The sequence below is a fragment of the Papio anubis genome, chromosome 1, assembly GCF_008728515.1.
Source record: "Papio anubis isolate 15944 chromosome 1, Panubis1.0, whole genome shotgun sequence".
Lineage (NCBI taxonomy): Eukaryota > Metazoa > Chordata > Mammalia > Primates > Cercopithecidae > Papio > Papio anubis.
The window spans coordinates 116944236-116959838 of NC_044976.1; the positions used below are offsets into that span (position 1 = coordinate 116944236).

Genomic DNA, 15603 nt, shown 5'->3' on the forward strand with positions numbered 1-15603 from the left:
ACACCAGTCAGAATGGCTATTATTAAAAAGTCAAAAAACATGCTGGCGAGGCTGCAGAGAAAAGGAACACTTATATTCTCTGGGCGGGAATATAAATTAGTTCAGCCACTGTGGAAAGCAGTTTGGAGCTTTTTCAAAGAACTTAAAGCAGAACTAGCATTTGACTCAGCAATCCCATTATTGAGTAGATATACAAAAGAAAATAAATCTTTCTACCAAAAAGACATGTGTGTTTGTTAATTGTAGCATTATTCACCATATCAAAGACATGGAATCAACATAGGTGCTCATCAACAGTGGGTTGAATGAAGAAAATGTGGTACATATACACCATAGAATATTATGCAGCCATAAAAAAGAATAAAATCCCGTGCTTTGCAGCAACATGAACAGAGCGGGAAGCCATAACCCTAAGCAAATTAATACAGAAATAGAAAACCAAATACCACATGCTCTCACTTATAAGTGGGAGCTAAACATTGAGCACCCCTGGATGTAAACATGGGAACAACAGACACTGTGGACTATAAGAGAATGAGGAGAAGGTGGGTTTTAAAAACTACCTATTGAGTACTATGCCCACTATCTTGGTGACAGAATCCATACTCCAAACTTCAGCATCATTCAATATTCCCATGTAACACATCTGCACATGTACCCTGTGAATCTAATATGAAAGTTGAAATTATCTTTTAAAAATTTGAAATAACACACTTCTAAATGACTTAGGGGTCATATAAAGAAATCATAAAAAAGTAGAAAATAATTGAAACTAAATAATGGAAAATACAACATACTAAAATTTGTAGGGTGTAGCTAAAACGGTTCTTAACAGGAAAGGTATGTCTTTAAACATCATATTTAAAGGAAAAGCATAAAATAAATGGTCCTAGCTTCCACTCAATCATCTATTGAAAAAAAAGAGCAAAGTAACCAAAATAAAAAATGAAATAAAGTAATGAATTATTTGATAATCAATAAAATTAAAATTATGATTCTATTTTCAACCAAATGGAAAACAAATACATGAAAATGGACAGTCAGAAGTTGGCTGTTTAAAGTGATCAGCAAGAGTGAAAATCTCTAGCTAGACTAGGGGAAAAAATGGGAAAAAAGGAAAAAGAATGAGAAGCACGAATTACCACTATTAGGAATAAAAGACAAATTATCACTACAGATTCTACACACACAGAGTATAATAGAGAACATTATGAAAAACTTATGTCAATAAAATAAATATATTTAAAATAAAAATGGAAAAATTTCTTGAAAAGAATTTAACTTACCAAAACAGACCCAAGACTTAGAGAGTCAGAATAGCTCTAGACCTATTAAAGAAGAATTTGTTACCAAAAATCCTTCCCGCAGAAAAAACTGTAGGTCCAATTATTTTATTAATAAATTCTATATTTAAGGAACAGATGGCACCAATCTTACAAAAACTCTCAGAATTAGGAAGAAATATTCCAACTTGTTTTATAAAGCCAGCATAACACTACTATTAAAAGTTGACAGGCCAGGGGCGGTGGCTCACGCCTGTAATCCCAGCACTTTGGGAGGCTGTGGCGGGCGGATCATGAGGTCAGGAGATCGAGACCATCCTGGCTAATGCAGTGAAACCCCGTCTCTACTAAAAAATACAGAAAATTAGCCAGGTGAGGTGGTGGCCACCTGTAGTAGTCACAGCTACTCGGGAGGCTGAGGCAGGAGAATGGCATGAACCTGGGAGGCGGAGCTTGCAGTGAGCCGAGATCGCGCCACTGCACTCCAGCCTGGGCAAGAGAGCGAGACTTCGTCTCAAAAAAAAAAAAAAAAAAAAAAAAAAAAAAAAAAAAAAAAATGACAATGGCTGCATTGCTTGAGTTCAACACCAGCCTGAGCAACATAGTAATACCTCTATCTCTACTAAAAATAAAAAAAAAAAAATTAGCCTGGCATGGTGGCAAATGCCTGTACTCCCAGACACTCAGGAGGCCAAGGTGAGAAGATTGCCTGAGCCCAGGAGTTCAAGGCTGCAGTGAGCAATGATGGTGCCAGTACTCTCCAACCTGGGTGACACAGCAAGACCCTTTTCCAAAAAAAATGTTACAATGATTCTACAAAGAATAGAATGGCTCTCATGAATATAGGTATAAAAACACTAAAGTCATAGCAAAGTGAATATAGCAAGATGTAAAAATGAGAATATTTTATTAATTACCAAGTAAGGTTTCTCCCAGAAATGGAACATTTGAAAATCAATGTAACTCATCATATTAATAGAATAAAAAACAATAAAGATCATTTCAAAGGATGCAGAGAAAGCACTTAAAGTAACAGGATACAAGGTTATTTACAAAACCAGTTATATTTTTATATACCAGCAATAAATAATTGAAATTATAATTTAATAAAGATCTCCTTTAATAGTGCCAAAGACCACAAAACACTAAAAAAAAAAAGTTTAACAAAAGATATTCAAGGCCTATACAAAGGAAATTAAAACATATTTCTCTGAAAAATTTTTTAAAAGTCCAGTAAATGGAGGGCTAATTATCCCCTAATTGATATATGGATTCAATGCAATCCCAAATAAAATCTCAGTACCCCTTTGTAGAATTTGATAAGCTCATTTTAAAATTTATGTGAGACAATGGGGTTTTCTAAATATACAATCATGTCATCTGCAAAGAGGGACAATTTGACTTCTTCTTTTCCTAACTGAATACCCTTGATTTCTTTCTCTTGCCTGATTGCCCTAGCCAGAACTTCCAACACTATGTTGAATAGGAGTGGTGAGAGAGGGCATCCCTGTCTTGTGCCAGTTTTCAAAGGGAATTTTTCCAGTTTTTGCCCATTCAGTATGATATTGGCTGTGGGTTTGTCATAAATAGCTCTTATGATTTTGAGGTACGTTCCATCAATACCGAATTTATTGAGCGTTTTTAGCATGAAGGGCTGTTGAATTTTGTCAAAAGCCTTTTCTGCATCTATTGAGATAATCATGTGGTTCTTGTCTCTGGTTCTGTTTATATGCTGGATTATGTTTATTGATTTGCGAATGTTGAACCAGCCTTGCATCCCAGGGATGAAGCCCACTTGATCATGGTGGATAAGCTTTTTGATGTGCTGCTGAATCCGGTTTGCCAGTATTTTATTGAGGATTTTTGCATCGATGTTCATCAGGGATATTGGTCTAAAATTCTCTTTTTTTTGTTGTGTCTCTGCCAGGCTTTGGTATCAGGATGATGTTGGCCTCATAAAATGAGTTAGGGAGGATTCCCTCTTTTTCTATTGATTGGAATAGTTTCAGAAGGAATGGTACCAGCTCCTCCTTGTACCTCTGGTAGAATTCAGCTGTGAATCCATCTGGTCCTGGACTTTTTTTGGTTGGTAGGCTATTAATTATTGCCTCAATTTCACAGCCTGCTATTGGTCTATTCAGGGATTCAACTTCTTCCTGGTTTAGTCTTGGAAGAGTGTAAGTGTCCAGGAAACTATCCATTTCTTCTAGATTTTCCAGTTTATTTGCATAGAGGTGTTTATAGTATTCTCTGATGGTAGTTTGTATTTCTGTGGGGTCGGTGGTGATATTCCATTTATCATTTTTAATTGCGTCTATTTGATTCTTCTCTCTTTTCTTCTTTATTAGTCTTGCTAGCGGTCTGTCAATTTTGTTGATCTTTTCAAAAAACCAACTCCTGGATTCATTGATTTTTTGGAGGGTTTTTTGTCTCTCTATCTCCTTCAGTTCTGCTCTGATCTTAGTTATTTCTTGCCTTCTGCTAGCTTTTGAATGTGTTTGCTCTTGCTTCTCTAGTTCTTCTAATTGCGATGTTAGAGTGTCAATTTTAGATCTTTCCTGCTTTCTCTTGTGGGCATTTAGTGCTATAAATTTCCCTCTATACACTGCTTTAAATGTGTCCCAGAGATTCTGGTATGTTGCATCTTTGTTCTCATTGGTTTCAAAGAACATCTTTATTTCTGCCTTCATTTTGTTATGGACCCAGTAGTCATTCAGGAGCAGGTTGTTCAGTTTCCATGTAGTTGAGCGGTTTTGATTGAGTTTCTTAGTCCTGAGTTCTAGTTTGATTGCACTGTGGTCTGAGAGACAGTTTGTAATAATTTCTGTTCTTGTACATTTGCTGAGGAGTGCTTTACTTCCAATTACGTGGTCAATTTTGGAGTAAATGCGATGTGGTGCTGAGAAGAATGTATATTCTGTTGATTTGGGGTGGAGAGTTCTATAGATGTCTATTAGGTCTGCTTGCTGCAGAGATGAGTTCAATTCCTGGATATCCTTGTTAACTTTCTGTCTCGTTGATCTGTCTAATGTTGACAGTGGAGTGTTGAAGTCTCCCATCATTATCGTATGGGAGTCTAAGTCTCTTTGTAAGTCTCTAAGGACTTGCTTTATGAATCTGGGTGCTCCTGTATTGGGTGCATATATATTTAGGATAGTTAGCTCTTCCTGTTGAATTGATCCCTTTACCATTATGTAATGGCTTTCTTTGTCTCTTTTGATCTTTGTTGGTTTAAAGTCTGTTTTATCAGAGACTAGTATTGCAACCCCTGCTTTTTTTGTTCTCCATTTGCTTGGTAAATCTTCCTCCATCCCTTTATTTTGAGCCTATGTATGTCTCTGCATGTGAGATGGGTCCCCTGAATACAGCAGACTGATGGGTCTTGACTCTTTATCCAGTTTGCCAGTCTGTGTCTTTTAATTGGAGCATTTAGTCCATTTACATTTAAGGTTAATATTTTTATGTGTGAACTTAATCCTGCCATTATGATATTAACTGGTTATTTTGCTCGTTAGTTGATGCAGTTTCTTCCTAGCCTTGATGGTCTTTACATTTTGGCATGTTTTTCCAATGGCTAGTACCAGTTGTTCCTTTCCATGTTTAGTGCTTCCTTCAGGGTCTCTTGTAGGGCAGGCCTAGTGGTGACAAAATCTCTAAGCATTTGCTTATCTGTAAAGGATTTTATTTCTCCTTCACTTATGAAACTTAGTTTGGCTGGATATGAAATTCTGGGTTTAAAATTCTTTTCTTTAAGAATGTTGAATATTGGCCCCCACTCTCTTCTGGCTGCTGATAAGCAACTTCAGCAAAGTCTCAGGATACAAAATTAATGTGCAAAAATCACAAGCATTCTTATACACCAGTAACAGACAAACAGAGAGCCAAATCAGGAATGAACTTCCATTCACCATTGCTTCAAAGAGAATAAAATACCTAGGAATCCAACTTACAAGGGATGTAAAGGACCTCTTCAAGGAGAACTACAAACCACTGCTCAGTGAAATAAAAGAGGACACAAACAAATGGAAGAACACACCATGCTCATGGATAGGAAGAATCAATATCGTGAAAATGGCCATACTGCCCAAGGTAATTTATAGATTCAATGCCATCCCCATCAAGCTACCAATGAGTTTCTTCACAGAATTGGAAAAAACTGCTTTAAAGTTCATATGGAACCAAAAAAGAGCCCGCATCTCCAAGACAATCCTAAGTCAAAAGAACAAAGCTGGAGGCATCACGCTACCTGACTTCAAACTATACTACAAGGCTACAGTAACCAAAACAGCATGGTACTGGTACCAAAACAGAGATATAGACCAATGGAACAGAACAGAGTCCTCAGAAATAATACCACACATCTACAGCCATCTGATCTTTGACAAACCTGAGAGAAACAAGAAATGGGGAAAGGATTCCCTATTTAATAAATGGTGCTGGGAAAATTGGCTAACCATAAGTAGAAAGATGAAACTGGATCCTTTCCTTACTCCTTATACAAAAATTAATTCAAGATGGATTAGAGACTTAAATGTTAGACCTAATACCATAAAAATCCTAGAGGAAAACCTAGGTAGTACCATTCAGGACATAGGCATGGGCAAAGACTTCATGTCTAAAACACCAAAAGCAATGGCAGCAAAAGCTAAAATTGACAAATGGGATCTCATTAAACTAAAGAGCTTCTGCACAGCAAAAGAAACTACCATCAGAGTGGACAGGCAACCTACAGAACAGGAGAAAATTTTTGCAATCTACTCATCTGACAAAGGGCTAATATCCAGAACCTGCAAAGAACTCAAACAAATTTACAAGAAAAAAACAAACAACCCCATCAAAAAGTGGGCAAAGGATATGAACAGACATTTCTCAAAAGAAGACATTCATACAGCCAACAGACACATGAAAAAATGCTCATCATCACTGGCCATCAGAGAAATGCAAATCAAAACCACAATGAGATACCATCTCACACCAGTTAGAATGGCGATCGTTAAAAAGTCAGGAAACAACAGGTGCTGGAGAGGATGTGGAGAAATAGGAACACTTTTACACTGTTGGTGGGATTGTAAACTAGTTCAACCATTATGGAAAACAGTATGGCGATTCCTCAAGGATCTAGAACTAGATGTACCATGTGACTCAGCCATCCCATTACTGGGTATATACCCAAAGGATTATAAATCATGCTGCTATAAAGACACATGCACACATATGTTTATTGCGGCACTATTCACAATAGCAAAGACTTGGAATCAACCCAAAAGTCCATCAGTGACAGACTGGATTAAGAAAATGTGGCACATATACACCATGGAATACTATGCAGCCATAAAAAAGGATGAGTTTGTGTCCTTTGTAGGGACATGGATGCAGCTGGAAACCATCATTCTTAGCAAACTATCACAAGAACAGAAAACCAAACACCGCATGTTCTCACTCATAGGTGGGAACTGAACAATGAGATCACTTGGACTCAGGAAGGGGAACATCACACACTGGGGCCTATCATGGGGAGAGGGGAAAGGGGAGGGATTGCATTGGGAGTTATACCTGATGTAAATGACGAGTTGATGGGTGCTGACGAGTTGATGGTTGCAGCACACCAACATGGCACAAGTGTACATATGTAACAAACCTGTACGTTATGCACATGTACCCTAGAACTCAAAGTATAATAATAAAAAAAAAATCTAAAAAAAAAAAAAATTTATGTGAGAAAGCAAACAACGTATGCAAAGCACCCTTGCAAAAGAAAAACAAGGTTGTAGGATAAAGCGCTACTTCTCTTCAAGACATATTATAATGCTAGAATAATCAAGACAGTATTTTATTAGTATAAAGATTGACCAATAAATGAATTGAAAGGAATAAAAATCCCAGAAATAGGCTCATACTTGTGTGGTCATTTGAGTTTTGTCAAAGTTGACTATGCAATCCAATGAGAAAAGCAAATTATATTCAATAAATAATGTTCAGGCCGGGCGTGGTGGCTCATGCCTATAATCCCAGATGTTTGGGAGGCCAAGTTAGGTGGATCACCTGAGGTTAGGAGTTTGAGACCAGCCTTGCCAACACAGTGAAACTCCATCTGTACAAACAAACAAATAAACAAACAAACAAAAAATTAGCTGGTGTGGTGACAGGCACCTTGTAATTCCAGCTACTCAGGAGACTGAGGCAGGACTGTTGCTTGAACCCAGTAGACGGAGGTTGCAGTAAGCTGAGTTGTACACCACTGCACTCCAGCCTGGGTGACAGAGTGAGATTCCATCTCAAAAAATAAAAATAAATAAAATACTATGCCAAAAACTATATATCCATATGGAAGAAAGTGAACACTGAGAGAAAAGAAGGCTAAAAACATGAACAGAGGCTTGGTGATCTAGGAAAAAATGCTAGAAGAGCTTATATTTTATACATATTTATATTTTGTTCAATATAATTATTTTATATAATATTTATATAATAATTATATTTATATAATATTTATATAATAATTATATAATATTTATAATTTTCTTAGTAATTTATTTTTATTGTAATTTACAAACGTACTAAATTGCAACAAATTGATTCTTTACCATGGATAGTTAGAGAAGCACTGGTCTGGAGTCAATCTCAATGCTTTCCAAACTTTACTTTTCAATTCACTACATTAATGCTTCAGTTTACAACTATTCTGATAAATGTCACTAGTGTCCTGTTAATCACAAAAGCACCGTTGCTTTTCTGAATTTATCTTAATCAACCTCTGGACACCATTAAACAGGAATAACAGCTCCCTCATTTTCATTCATTCCACAAATATTTACTGAGTGCTCACTATTTGTCGGGAAATATTTCAGATACTGAGAATAACAAAACAGAAAAAATACAAAAACTATGTCCGTATTCTGGTGAGATAAGATAAAAATAATTAAAATTTAATATATATATATATTTGATGGTAAAATGTACTTTGGAAAAAAAACAGAGAAGGGGCATCAGAACTGAGTAGTGGGGAGAGACTATTGTTTTAAATAGAATGGTTAGGGAAGGTCTCACTGAGATGTTCTGCCTTCTAGCCCTTTATTTTCCTCCTCTATCATGGTTTTCTTCATGTCTTTCATATTATCCCTTATAGGTTTCCTTCACTAGATCTTATTCTTCTGTTTATCCTTAAAATTTAGCATTCCTCAAATTATGCCTTTAGTTCTTTTCTTTTTGATTCTGCATGCTTTACTAAATTTCCATGGCTTCAAATATGTACATATATTTCCTAAAGAAGAACACTCCCATGATCTCATGGCCCATTCAACTGAACTTCTGGACATTTCTATTTTAGTGGCTTGTAGACTCTTCAAATTCAACATATATGAAAATAATCTTAACATCTTTCTTTCTAAGCCTTCTACCTATTCTGTATTGCCTTTCTTATGACCACCAAATGCCTGAAAGTCATTGTAAATTGTCGTCTTCTTCATTTCCAAAATTGAAACTGGAGGCAAAGAGAACAACTAACTGATTATGTAAGAGCACAGGGAAGAGAAGGTAAGACCTGAAATGAAATAGTGATAGTGAGGATGAAGAGGAAGATACAGATTTGAGAAATATTCTCAGGGTAGAATTAATGGAACTTGTGACAAACTGTCTTTGAAGTGTGAGAATTTGGGCCTGGTTGACTTGATGGATAGAGAGTTAAGCATAGAGGAAGTAAAACATATTGAATGTAGAAGATAAGTGGTTTGGATGAGTTATTATTAAGGCAGTTGCAAGTGGAACAGTCAGATAGAAAAGTCATGTTTTCTAGACACTTTACTTTGAGTTATCTCATAAATAGACTCAGACAATAATTCCAATACCAGTAATTTATTTTGGAGGTGGTCCTGGAAAACACCAACAGGTTAGTGAGAAATAAGATGGGGAAGGGAATAAAGCCTATAAAATGTTCTTGGTCAAGCTAGTTATCACTGCAGTCAAGGAAATTAAAGTTTTGCAGCACTGGTAATGCTAGAGGACAATATAGGATATACCTTAGAGTTACCATAACCATGGGGTTAGACGCTGGTGTTGTTATCCAACAAATCTGTATCATCACTGAAAATTGTTTCCAGAGCCATTAACTCCTTCAGCTCTGCTAGTTTGCCCTGTGTGTAACACAAACATTCTCCTCCAGCAAGAAAAATAAGCTCACAGGTGGAGAGTAGCAGGTGTTTTCTGTAAGTAGCCTTCAGCATGTTGAAGATTAATGTCAAGAGGATATAAGTAAGGCACTAATAGGATGTGCTACACCAAGTATATTCAAGGAAAGATTTACATTAGAGAAATAGATTTGGAAATCATTAGGATAGGGCTGGCCAAATTTACATGTACTTCCAAAACCACAAATTTACTTAGCTGGAGAAACATTAAGTAAGGAAAGAGAAAGAAGATAAGAGCCAGCTACTTAAGTGGCCTGGAGACCAAGGCAATGACCCTTAGAGGATGGGCTAGTCTCCTTTAGGGAACAAGATCTAAAGAGGATATGAAGTCCACTTTGAAGGTAGGCAACATGCAAAACAAGACAGAGAATGGGAACTGCTAACAACTACAGGGAAAGGGCAGACTTCCCTAGTGAGTTTAAGTGTCCGGGAAGAGTAGTTATGCCCTGATGACAGAGACTGTATGTGACCTGGAGGAAGGCACGATATTCACCAATTAGTAGAGCTCTGAAAATGACAAATAACAGAGCTGGCATAATCAGAAATTCCAGTAGGAAACCTCAGAGCAGAGGGATTCTATCAAAAGGGGTGAAATATGAGAATAAGGATAACCCAGTGATCTTATTAATCCCAGAATGGAAGAATTTCTCTACTAGAAACTGTAGTTGAAGGGAGAGAGAAAACTTACTATAAATCACTCAGAATTAGGACATTTACAGACTCTGTGAGACAGTGTGAGTTCAGCCTACTGTATATCTCTTGGTATTTGTTGATTTTCATTTTCCTTCAAATTGGTCTCTTTCTACAACACCATTCAACAACATTCCCTAGCACAGTGCATCAGAACAGTACATATTTTAGGCTTCTGAGTGGTAGCTTGAGTCAAAATATAATGGTTCAAAATATATTTGGGTCAACCCTATATATGCAGGTCCTAGATTCCATGACTATCTTTGATGAATATTCCATTAGCATTTTGATCTATACAGAACTGAACATGGAAAGCCTATGGCAAAAGTAATAATAATAAAAATAATAACGTTTAATGTTGGCTTTCACTGTGGAGCTCTCAAAGAAAACTCTGATACCATGTCACATACCCAAGCATTTCACTCCAGGTTCAGACATTTCTCCAACCCCAAAACAAGCTTCTGGTAATTTCAGTATTATATGAGTCCCAGTTATATGCAAAGAGGGCATATCAAAAAGCCAGCCACTTCCAGTGTAGTGATAGCTATATAGTTGGGAAGGAAATTTATCTTCATCCCAATTGAGTCTTAAAAGTCTTAAGCTTCAGTCTTTGCATCTTTGCAACTTTTACTCCTTCCATTCAGTTAAAAAAAAGTCTTTCTAAGATTGGTGTCAATTGGAAAGTATTTGTGTATCTTGGCTGTTAAGATGGAAAGTGTGAATTTACAGAAACTCTAATATGTATAGAGATGGTGGGAAGTTTAGTAGAGAGTGGTGGAGGGGCAGTAGATGAGAGTGGGGTGCCTATGGGACAGAGCCAAGAAAATGCAACTTGCAGACTGAGAGTCAATTATGCTCAGATTTCAGTCTCCCCACCTATGCGCCAAAGACGACGTGTTAGGGGCTGAGTGAAAATGCTTTAGTCATAGCCAGGAAAAGAGAGCCTAGTAATGTGTTGCTCTGTTTAGTAACGAGGGTGGGGAGCATTTGGGCTTCATTTAGTCTTGCTGGCACAATCAGGTAACACCATACTAAGCCTAAACATAGTTATAAGATTAAATAAACTTTGGTTGATTTTTCATAATCCTTCTTAGGGATGATATAGCTGGGTATGGGGGGAATCAACTAATAATATAAACTTCGTTCTCCAAATCCCATCCTCATTCTACAAAAATATGATTCATTAACCTGGGAGAAGTAGAGATGGGGAAACTAAATCAACATCTTGGTCTTCTCCTTAGATTGAGGTTTGGGGACAAAATTCATAACCAATACCTAGTGAATAATATTTTAAAATTTTCTTTTCCTCCTTGTCTGCATTTTTTAGAAAAACTACTAGATCTCTTTTGAGAGTTGAGAAAGAGAACCGTTTAATTAGAGTTATAGGGAACTGCTTGAGGTCTAAGCCAACTGGCTCAAATTCTTCTGTTTGTGACTGGAAAATCAGTTTGGCTCTTTCACGTTTGGGGTGCTTTTATAGACTTATTTTGGGTTTTATTTGACATGATTTCACAAGCCAGAAAGTCAGTGCTGCTGGAAAAGACATGCCCTTATTTAGTGCTTCCACTCACTGGCTAGTCCTTCTCACGTTGACCAAACTACTCCATGCATGGGCTTTAGCCTGCATCTCCATTATTATCCCACACCAGTCCAGAGCCACCTGCCAGCCAATTCTGTGAGCTCCCCTCTGGTTTCTCACACTGAGATCTTGCCAGGAGCTTTGCCAAGTCTGGAATAATCAGAGCTCTTTTGCGGAACTACTTCACTGGGGTCACTGCTTCTCTAAAACTCAAAGTCCACCATGAAATATGTTGAGAAGGTGAGAAATAATATCCTATAGTCTCACAACACATGCCAGCAACATTACACATTTATTTATGAAGCTCCTTTTCAACAATCACAGGATGGAGCCAAGGTAGCAACAGTTAGAGGGAGCAACCTAAGAACAAATGTTGGCAATTCTACTTAAAGTCACAAAACTATCTAAAGCAGCAGCAGCTAGTTCAGCTATTGAGTATATCCTTCAAACCAAAGTACTCTTTTATTTTTGCCTTTTGTATTAAATATAGTATGCTCATTCTCACACGGTACAGCTGCAAAACCACACATCACAAGAATGATAAATATTGATGCTAAGAAACGTTTTAGCATGTCTGAGCACTAGGAACCTAAGATAAGAATCCCTAAGGGTTATTTCTTATGAATGAAATAACAAAACAGTTATCTGCAGAAATAATCCGTAAGTGGATGACTGAAGACTGTTGGGAAATCCCTACTCTATATTCCAGTTAAAGTGGCCTTAGGACAGGATCTGTATTATGTCTAAATTGTAGCATCAATTGTACTGTAACTTGTGTGATAAAAACTAAAGGTGTTAACATCAGAGAGGTGATCAGCAGGGTTAGTAAAAGGAGCTAATGAGTAGAATTACTTTTCCATGTATCTCCAGCTCTGTCCAGAAAAGAGATAGCTTGAACAAAGGACCCAAACATCCATTCCTTTTGGTTGGTCTTCCTGTATAACGCACAGGGTGAAGGCACCAGTCATTAAGATCTTCCAGAGGACTCACTTTTTAAAATTTCATGCTCAGCAAACACCTGGTTCCACTCCTCTTGTAATGAGGCAGGAGTGGGTATGAGAAAGGCACTGGGGGGTTTCAGCGTGGAGAAGGTTGTTAGACATGCCAGAAACATGAGAAAGCCACAAGTCACATACCCAGCATCAAGCAGAGAGGCAAAGCTCATAAGCTGGAGGTGGGTGTCTAAACCAGTCTCTAAAAAATAATAAGAGGGCCAACAATAGACACTATGCTCTGTTACAGAGCCAAAAACATGGAGACCAGGATAAGTAAGGCCGGGGTGGGGGGTGAGGAAATGGGTTGAGCAACTATGATGAAAGACATGGAAAAATGTTACTTCTGACTCAGATGATGTCTGAAGCTGGGTTTTCAGTACATTTTGTAGCTGAATGTATGAGTACCTTCTTGAATTGCTATAAATACCTGGGACTGGGTAATTTATGAGAAAGGAAGTTTAATTGGTTCATGGTTCTGCAGGCTGTACAGCCAGGCATCTGTTTGGCTTCTGATATGGCCTCAGGAAGATTGCAATTATGGTGGAAGGCAAAGGGGGAGCTGGCAAGTTACATGGTGAAAGCAGGAACAAGAGAGAGAGAGAGTAGGGAGAAGGTGCCACACATTTTTAAATGACCAGATCTTGTATGAGCTCAGAGAGAGAGAGCGTTTCCTTATCACCAATGGGCTGGCCCAAGCCATTCATGAGGGATCTGCTCCCATGATCCAAACATCTCCCCCCAGGCCCCACCTCCAACAGAAAATTTGGGCAAGGACAAATATCCAAACTGTGTCACTTGATGTGAGAAAAATATGTAGGAACCTGATCGTGGAGGGCCAAGAGTGGCTAATTAAGGAGTTTCAGTTTTCTTCTAGAAAATATGAGGAGCGAATGCAGAATTTTAATGTCAGAAGTAGAATTATCAGATGCATAGAAAGTTAATAATCAGAAGTGAAATAAGACAAATATAAAACTTTCATTTCTGAAAACATAAGTACATTAAAAGTTATTTTGTTATTCATTTAGCTGCAAACCAAATGTAAGCCAATAATCAATAGAAAAATGCTCATTCTCTAAGTACTCAGCCGGATTTTTTACTTACTCAGGTGGAATGTAATATCATCTATCAGACATCTATTAGATGATTTTATCAATATTAGAGGGAGTATAACACCATTCTGTTATATCAGAATTCTGCTATTCATGACATGTCTACTTTTTGCTTTTGTCTTTTGGTCAAAGTCTTCATTAGGTGACAAAGCCAGCCCCTTCACAAACTGCCCTAGTGTTCCAATAAATATTGTGGTTCATGGTCTGTCCCTTTTAATCAAGGAGAAAAAATAATGGAAAAAAAAATTCATTTACATTATTTCTTGAAATTTACATTCTGGAAGAGGCTCTGCTTTTATGGTAGAATTTGGTACCTGTATCCTGCAGATCCTGTCCACTTTCAAGCTTCTAGCTGATAGACGTGCATAAAGACTGGATCACCTAGCAAGTACCAGCTCCTATCTTACTGCTCCATGAGACAGGCAGTTGAAAAGACAGAGTGGAACCTGTTTCTAACCTTTATGTGACAGTAAACCCACTTCCTTATAATGTGGCCCACAGAATGCCGATGACTGAACAATCAAATTAGCTATTCATCTTCTAGTGGGAGGGGTCAGTGGGGGAGATGGAGAGGAAGAAGCAGCAGTCTTCATTCCTATACCTCCCTTTTGAAGCTTGAGGAATAGAGGACTCCTTTTTAAACATAGAGGAAATGGGCGAAGATGGGAAGAAAACAGATCCCTTCTCTCTCATCAGTGCTCAGCTTCAGTAAATCAGGATTTTATTTTAGAGAAGAAATGGTAACTGACAAAACAAAATGCTTGTCTGGGAATGTTGAGTTATGTCTAAGCAAGGAGTTGAAAAATACCTAATGAATCCTAAACTATTTACAATGACCTTAAAAAAAAAAAAAAAAAAAAAAAAACTAATATGAAACATGGGAAGAACTCGACCAGATTTGTAAGTATCATAAAAAACTTTTAAGAGACTCTGTTGCACTCACATGTTTTCACATATTATCAGAAAATATATTCTTGAAATGTTTATTTTAGAAAATGAGAAACTCAGGAAAAATAACTTACATATATTTTATCTGTTTAAGATGTGGATATACTACTTTAAAATATACAGAGTAAAAGATAGATGATTTTTGGCTTAAAGAAAAGTAGGATGTATGCACACAACACAAAATTATCTAAATAATTCAGGTTCCAAACTACTTTTTATTTAAGAAATATTTGCATAATTTAGTAATCATGATTATAATTATTTCAGTTTTCCAGTTGGCCTTGTAAAATGGTATACTGATAAATGAGCTTCTGCTTAGGCAAGATTACTCAGAGTTGCCAGTGAAACAACTCTATCCCTCCTCCTTATACTCCTTGTAACTAATAGCACACATTTATAAAGCTGACTAGAAAGAGGAACACAGCGTATGGTATTAGAACATTTTACTCCACATCTGGAAAATTGTCCCTATGAAACGAAACAAACTGGACTATATAAGGACCAGATGTCAGATTCATTAACACCATATTTTAACCTAGTAAGAGAAATGGTCTTTTCAATATATATCTAAGGACTGGACCTGTTTATGAAAATTCATAGGAGAACTTTGTCCATTATGAGAGAAATTTTTCCTAAGTTCTATTCTGTGCCTACAGGGTTATGGTAAACGAAATGGCTCAAATGTTTTGGTCTCATCCTGTTCAATTTACTTAAACGGATTTGGCCATAACTTAAACATGGTTATTTCTCAGTGATCCAATCTAGTTTCATTCCTTTAAATACTATCCATATGCTATCCACTCCCAAACACACATC

General features: G+C 37.1%; 1 long non-coding RNA gene across 3 annotated transcripts in view; it reads right to left on the reverse strand.

Moving 5' to 3' along the window:
• LOC103888107 overlaps nt 1-15603 on the reverse strand; it is an 87806-nt gene that overhangs the window by 36158 nt on the left and 36045 nt on the right. For 2 of the 3 annotated variants that reach the window (XR_004177012.1, XR_004177013.1), the window contains exon 1: nt 14154-14370. The exons of the other annotated variant lie outside the window; for it this stretch is intronic. This is a non-coding gene — a long non-coding RNA (uncharacterized LOC103888107). Of the gene's footprint in view, nt 1-14153; nt 14371-15603 lie in introns of those variants that run through there. 3 annotated transcript variants of the gene reach the window in all.